Genomic DNA, 8,304 nt, shown 5'->3' with positions numbered 1-8,304 from the left:
ACTTATGGACTTCAACTCCCAGAATTCTTGAGCCAGCCATGCTGGCTCAAGAATTCTGGGAATTGAAGTCCATAAGTCATAAAAGAGCCAAGGTTGCCTACCCCTGACTTGGAGCATGGTGCGAAAAGGAATCACGGCGAAGGAGCGTCGGAGCTTTGCCTCTCTCCTTTCCTCTTGACTCAGGCCTGGTCCCCGTACACGTAGAGTCGGCAAACCTTTGACGAGTAGTAGTAGTAAAGTACCAGGTAGTCCTCGACTTACGACCACAATTGAGCCCAAAACCTCTGTGGTTCAGTGAGACATTGTTAAGTGAGTTTTGCCCCATTTATGACCTTTCTTGCCACGATTGTTAAGTGAATCACTGCAGTTGATAAGTTAGTCACCCAGCTGTTAAGTGAATCTGGCTTCCCCATTGACTTTGCTTGTCAGAAGGTCACAAAAGCTGATCCCGTGACTTTGGGACACAGCAAGGGTCATAAGTATGAACCAGTTGCCAAGCAGCTGAATTTTGATCACATGATCATGGGGATGCTGGAAAGGGGGTAATTGCGAAAAACGGTCATAAGTCCATTTTTCAGTGCCCTTGTAACTTTGAACGGTCACTAAGTGAACTGTTGGTGAGTCAAGGACTACCTATATGAACTGAATACAAGCAGTCCAAAGCAGTGGTTCTCAACCTGTGGGTCGGGACCCCATTTGGGGTCGATCGACCATTTCACGGGGGTCGCCAAGCAAGGCTGTCCGCCATTTTTTTGTCCGCCATTTTTTCCCCTTTTCTGGCGGGTGCCTTACCTCCCTTGGGCTGGGCCAGCTGGTGTTCGGCCTGCTCCGTCTCTGCCGCTTGCCAGATACGCCTCGGCTGGCGCAGGGGGCGGAACCACGCATGCGCGGCACTCCCGGGCAGGGAAAGTCCTCGACTTACGACCGGTTTAGTCCTCGATTTACAACCGGTTTAGTCCTCGACTTACGACCAGTTTAGTCCTCGACGTACGACCGGTTTAGTCCTCGACTTACGACTGGTTGGGGTTGCGGCATTAAAAAGGTTGAGAACCACTGGTCCAAAGGATTGCAGTTTCATCTGTCAGAGTCTGGTCTGGCTTTTGTATTTACAATGGATGAAACAAACCTGAAAGAATGAGGAGAGAGCGCAGGATGTTGTTCAAACTCAAATTCCTTGAGCCAGACTGAATAAACTGGACAAAGGGGATGAGCAACTGGCTCACATTCTTAAAGCAGGTAAGAGTGAAAGGCATTCTTGCAAAGGAGCAGGCATTCAGTTTCCTACCTAAGGTTGATGAAATCAGCATACACAACCTGGCTTAACATAAAAAATACTGCCAAAGTACCAGGTCACTCCGAAGGATCTTTAAAATATGCCTTGAGCTCCAGGTTAGATTTTTTTTCCCTGCAGATCAAAGCTATGACCTGTTTCAACTTTAATACTGCATGGTTTTCTAAAGCCAGCTGAACTCGGATATTAGTTGGGAAAGCCACAAGATTTTAAGGTTGAATCAATTCCAATTATTATTAGAGTGTTAATGTATTTTTAATGTAATTAAATAGTAATGTGTTAAAGCAACTGAACTGCTTTCTTCAATTAATATGCTGTGTGCTGAACTGCGTAGCTTCTTGGATTCAAAATGATGCTTGGCAGCATCTAGAATTGTCCACAATTCTTATAACAACTATACACAGAGAATCATAGCACTCCAAAACTGCAGACAGATTCCAGAAAAAGACATGCCTTGTAGGTGTGCATGCTCCCAACCAGATTTTTTCTCTTTGAACCCAAAATGCTGCTTTAATAAATCACTGCATTAAAATGTCATTAAAGCCAAAATAAAATAGGAGGTTTTATCAAGTCCTGAAGAGACTTCTCATGAATAATTTGGACTCAGTTTGGAAAGCATTTTTTTTTTGGTTTCAGCTCTGAAGTGCTGACCTGTCTTATTATGTACCATTTTTTTTTAAAAAAAAATCACAATATATCCCCCCAAAAAACACATTAGGTTATTCTGTTTTGAAATGAAGGGAATCATATGATTTTAGTATCCTAAGCAAGCTGCAAGTTAGTGATACAGTTCCGAATTGAATATACAGCAGAGGAACACAGAAACAGTAAGGAAGGTGTACAGGTAATCCTCAACTTAAACACCAGANGGGGACAAAGTATTGAGCTATCTACTAAAGAGTGAAATTATATATGTTTAGAAACTGCTGACCTTCTGGAATTATAAACACACTGAGCTGCATTTTTAAGTTTAATAACTGTTTGCAGAGAAAGAAAAACCTTGGCCTTTGGTTAATCTTCTAAAGGGGAAATTACTGGAAAGCTTTCAGATGGTTAAACACTTTGGACTGAAATCTTGGCTGGCTGATAATCAAAAAGCCCCTGAAAAGAAGAACTTGTCTTTTTTATCCCCAACAATATCTACAAAAATACAACCTGGCAACCTAAACCTACTGATTTGGAAAGTGTCCTGCCAAAAGAAGAAGATTAGAATTAGATTTAAGAGATGTGATTCAGCTTACCAGATGGAATACTATATGACTAAACACCTGTTTGAATACAGTTTATATTTTTATATAAACTGTAAAGTTTGGATATTAAGAGGCCCTATAGTAAGATTGCTAAATGGTGTACTATATGATTAAATACTTGTTTGAACATGGTTAAAAGAATAGATAAAGCTTGGACATAAAGGGGCCCTACAGTAAGAGGGATAAGCTATATAAGTAGTATAATACTTTTATAATATATGAACTGTAAAAATATTGAGACAGTGTATTTGAATGAAAAGTTTGGATATTCAAAAGTAATGAATTTTGAGAAAATTATGACTGATAAGAGTGGTTTCAATACTGAGGGGAAATTAAGCTTAAATAAGAATCTTGAAAACAGGACATATAATGACTTAATAAGATGACTTTTATAAATACAATTGAAACATAAACTGATTAGAAAAGATGTTATATGTTGATGTTATTGTTATATGTACAAATACTAGAAAACTGTTTATACCCAACTCTGTATGTATTGAAAGCATTAAGAATTATATTTGTTTAGCGTAGACAAAAGGAGAATATTACTGGAAGAAGAGAGGATCAAGGAAATATATTATCATCTAACATATTGATCAATTATAGAAATTAACTATTGCTTTTAAATATATGAACCCATACAACACATTGTTCACTAAGCACTAAAGATTATTATTGTAAAAAGTTAATAAAATATATTTTAAAAAAAGAAAGTAGACTATGGATAAAGGTTTTTTTCTCTGAGCTTGTGGGGATCCCCTAAACCAGGGGTAAGCAACCTTGGGTACATGGGTAGGCATAGCTAGCTCAGGAATTCTGGGAGTTGAAGTCCATGAGTCATAAAAGAGCCAAGGTTGCCTACCCCTGCCCTAAACACTGCTGAAGATGTTACCTAGCCTGGTAACGAAACATTTGGAAACCAACCCACAAGCTTGGAGAACAAACCTTCACCATCATCCTACACCCGAGCTACACATATTCACCACTATTGCAAAGTAGAATACATTGGATCACACTATTTACATTTTTGGAATGTGACATGTCTAATGTTATATTTACACTTAATATTAAACATTGTAATACCTTAAATACCTACAGTGCTGTATAGGTTAATAGAAATCAAGAAAGCCAAGAAATTGAGATGCAAAATATTTTATTTTAAAACTATTTTTCTGAACAAGCTGAGTATAGTACAGTTAAGCTTTATTCATTTGTGGCACTTTTCCACACAGCTATTAAAAGACCTCAGCTTATGTCTGTAAAATATTGGGGTGACCTGGAAAGTGAAATAGGACTAAATGTCTTGGTGTAAATTGCTTCAAGGTTATTTCAACTACTGCTCAAAATTCTGACAAGAAATGAATTTATTACAGAATAAATTTTGTGACATACACTTCATATGCTTCTGTGATGAAATCCATGTTACTGCAGGTAATTGCAGTGATATGACATTTGATTCCATTGGATTGCATATGCTGTGCATACCATTGATAGGTTAATCCTTTATTATTTGTGTACAGCCAGACAAAAAGGTCAGAAACCTGCTAAGAAAAACACTGGAACAATTTGACATGTAAAATGGGTAGTCAACTAAAGCAGCACTGGTACTGCATTTAAATGACCAGAGTCTCTGGACATTTCCCTCAACTTTCCATATTCCATAAAATAACAAAAGGACAGCAATCGTAAAAAGGATGTCTAGTATTATCTGTTGTGCTCTTGAAGAATAAAATGATCAATAACCTATCTTGAAGTAATCTTGTTTTGAAGAGGTATCAATATAATATAAAAACATATTATCTATGGATTATTCCAAGTGCATAAAACTAGAGTACAGACTACATATATCAATCTTGGCTTCTTAGATCCCTGATTTTGATTGATTATAAATAGGGAAAATTTATACATAATTGTTTGAGCTCAGTACACTGCTGGCACCACCAATTCCACTTGTATTCAGCTGAATGTTATTAGAATTTTATTGCAGACCTTATTATTAATCAGTAAGGTTCTGCAAAGTATTCAAGAGAGGTGCTCTGCAAAATGTGTTGGCCCAAGTGAAATATAATCAGACTATTAAAGGAGCTGCATCCTTTGTAAAGAATGCATAGCTGCTTAACTGCAAGTCCCAAGTGCATGCATGAATACTTTCCCTGGCTGTACCCATGTGCAGAAAACTATGGACAGCCTTCAAAAGGATGCAGCTGTCTTAAAGCTTTCTTCATTCAGTTTTGTATAGTCCAACTACCCTTGTCAAAGAATTACTACAGGGGTGTCAAACTGCCGGCCCATGGGCCGGACGCATCATCGGGAAACCACACCCACCCCATTGCCGGTGAAGAAGCTCTGATACGTTGCGCGACATCATGTGACGTCACAAGTTTGACATGTCTGAATTACTGGAAAGGGTTACACACAGAAAAATAAAAGCAGAAGATATGGTTCTATATTTATTTTAGATTGCAACAGTAAAACATAAGAATGCATCCATATTTCTATATTTCTTTGAATCTGTGCAGTTTGAGAAAGGAAAATACATTTTTAGAATGCTTATATGTTTATACTATACAAAGTAGAAATATTAATTTAACTTCATATGCATATTAGGCATATTAACAATTAATTGAGATTGTACTCCACAATGTGTGATGAACTTAACTAGTAATAATTTCTTATTAAAAAATGGTGAAAACTAAATCAACCCAATGAAACAGGCAACAAATCAGTGGATTCTTTTAAAAGGTTTATTAGGCTAACATTGCTATGAAAGTTAGTGTGCAAATTTAAAAAACACTATTAATATCTCAGCACATAAATATCCATATCTTGCTTGCCCAATATACAGTTTTTGGATCAAATTAATATGGAGTGTACATATTTATTATGACTGTTTTTCTTCATCTTAAGCACAAACGGCCTTAAAGATCAATGGAAAACGAAAACAAGTATTCTTTATGACTCTGACCTTCAATCAGCTGTTACTAATAACACTCAATTATTGGAGTTGCTTACAGCATAAATAGCATACAATTTCGAAAACATAAAATGAAAGACACAATTGTAACTGAACAATTGTATGGTAACCAATTAAAAAAAAAAGTTAAACCTTCACTTTGTGTTAGAAGTCCTGTCCAGCAGGACATACATTAGCAGCAGAATACTTTCCTTTTGTGTCTTGAATATTATATATGTGCATGCATAGTCCATATATTGTTCAATTAGGGTATGATCTACATTCATCAGGGCATGTTTATTTCAATACACGTAGTACATATGCAATATAGAAAAGAAACTGTACAGGCCATTTTTAAACCAAAAGGCACTTGCTTAGAACAATATAAAACATTTTGGATGTAGCTTCAAACAACGTGAACAAGAATTAATAGCCACTGGCATACTAATGTAAATGTTCAGAAATATACTGGGAAAATATTGCCTCAAATTTGTTAGTGAAATACTGTGCATTACAAAGCTGAAACACAGTTGAGCCTAGAAAATATATTGCTTCTTAATATGCTAAATTTGTATCTAAAATACTATAGCTGAATCATTGTCATAAAAGTTGAATAGCTATTATCCATTGATAACAGCCATGAATCTCTAATTGGAGACCCCCTTTAAAGAAGCAGTTTGCTAATATGCTGGGGACAAGTAATAATTATTGTGTTTATGTCCTGTGTTTTGCATTTCAAAAGTATTAAATATTATTGAAAACAACTCTTGGACTAAATAGAGCTTCAGCCTGAGCCATCAAGTTAATTCTTATAAATAAAAATAGAATGGCACGGGCAAGGATTGATTTCAATAAATACAAATACTGTATGTTGCCTCTAGTACTTAGTGGATTTGCAAACTCTAGATTTTGGATTATGAGTAATTATCATGCTTCAGAAGGGCAAGCTTTTCTTCATGGTACAACTATTATGAAAAAATAATTGATATAGTGGGTTCATGATGCTGAAAGAGGCCAGTGTGTCATACTGCAATGCTACAATTTCTCTCATTTCTCATTTTATGAAGCATTTTCTCCATTATCTGGCTTAATGGAGGATTGGAAGTAATTTTATGCAATGCACACTATATTATTGATAAGTTGCTTACTTCTAAAACTTCCATGCGTGATTTTATGCTAAAAGCAAGAGTTGTTTAACTTGGATCAATAGGATATAACAATGACTAGGAAGAGTAACACTTATCAAAGTTACTTTTGTCCATGTTCTTTAGTATTATGAAAACACAGATGGAATATTTTGACAGTTTTCAGAAGAAATATCAGCCATATGAACAATTTTATATTGAAAGTCTCAAATTCAAAGTAAGGAAAATTTATGGGATCACATAAAACATCTTACTGAATATTTCTAGGTAAATATTCAAATATTCAATGACATATATACAGCACCAAGATATTCAGGAGATGGAAAGGAATAAACCTCTGCTCTTAGGATGCAAAATATTTTTAAGCAAAATGTGGATATACCTAACTACTTTTTAAAATCTATCTTCCCTCATCTAGTGGCTATTTACGTATTATCTTTTCAATTCAACATATGCATACCCATGCAGAAAAAAAATGTAATATATGATTATCTATCTATCTATCTATCTATCTATCTATCTATCTATCTATCTATCTATCTATCTATCTATCTATCTATCTATCTATCTAAATTGATCAGTTATTTTCCTACCGAACAAAGGCACTTATGCAAAGAGGACATATCCATTGGAAAAACAAAATATCCCACTGGTCTAACTATAATTATATTGCCTTCTGTTCATACTTTTTATCAGGAAAGGGCAATTTTCTTATGACTGGGGACCTTTAAAATTTCCAGGCAACATAGCTGATTTTATCATTTGAGAAATTAAAATCTTGGCTCTTTTGAGTGTTTTAAATCTAACCTCCTTGGTCTCCTATTTCTCTCTCTCTCTCTCATACCTTGGGAAAAGGATGGATGATGGGAGGTTCTGAAGTGAAATGTTCTTATCCCAATGGGTTTTACTGAATAAATTTCACCTTTATTTCACCCCAAATTACATTAAAGGTCAAGAAATTTCACTACACTCAGGGTTGCAAAACCTCTGCTTAGTATTCTTCATGGTTTTAAATCATTTTAATGGAATTCTGCATGTCTCTAATAACCCCCAGTATTATTAAAAATGTTCCTCACATCCATTTTATACAGAAAATATGGGTTAGAGGTAAAAATTGCAGATGTATCCAACTTTCCTCCCTCTTCTCAGTAAAAATTCTAGCATTGTATTCCTGAAAGCTAATCCTGATGTGAGAGAGATTGGGAACTACAGAAGGGGCAGGAAAAATTAACTGCCACTAAATTAAAGTCTTTAATACAAACTTTTATAGAAGATTACAGAAAAAGAAAAATAGAGACATTGATTCTGAAACATGGGGAGAAAACAGATGTTTTTATTTTATTTTTTTACCACAGGAAGTGTACTATTTCAGATTTACTTTGTGTCAATTAGTCCACCACTTCCTTTCAGAAATAATCTTTATGATTTTTATAATCAAATAAAATATATTACAGCACAAAAGTACATATAGGTCCAAGTGTAATTTTAACACATAATAGGTTGTTTAAATAAATTAAAACAAACAAACCACCTTTCCTTCTCACATAGTCAGGATTTCATATGGAACTTATTTGGAAATATTACACAGAGAAGCTATGAAGATAGCACATAACATTGGCAATGCATTAAAAAAAAGATTATGGATGCCACACAGGAATAAAAGAC

The sequence above is a fragment of the Protobothrops mucrosquamatus genome, unplaced genomic scaffold (genome assembly GCF_001527695.2).
Source record: "Protobothrops mucrosquamatus isolate PMUCROS unplaced genomic scaffold, P.Mucros_1.0 scaffold_83, whole genome shotgun sequence".
Classification (NCBI taxonomy): domain Eukaryota; kingdom Metazoa; phylum Chordata; class Lepidosauria; order Squamata; family Viperidae; genus Protobothrops; species Protobothrops mucrosquamatus.
This window is presented reverse-complemented; position numbering follows the sequence as displayed.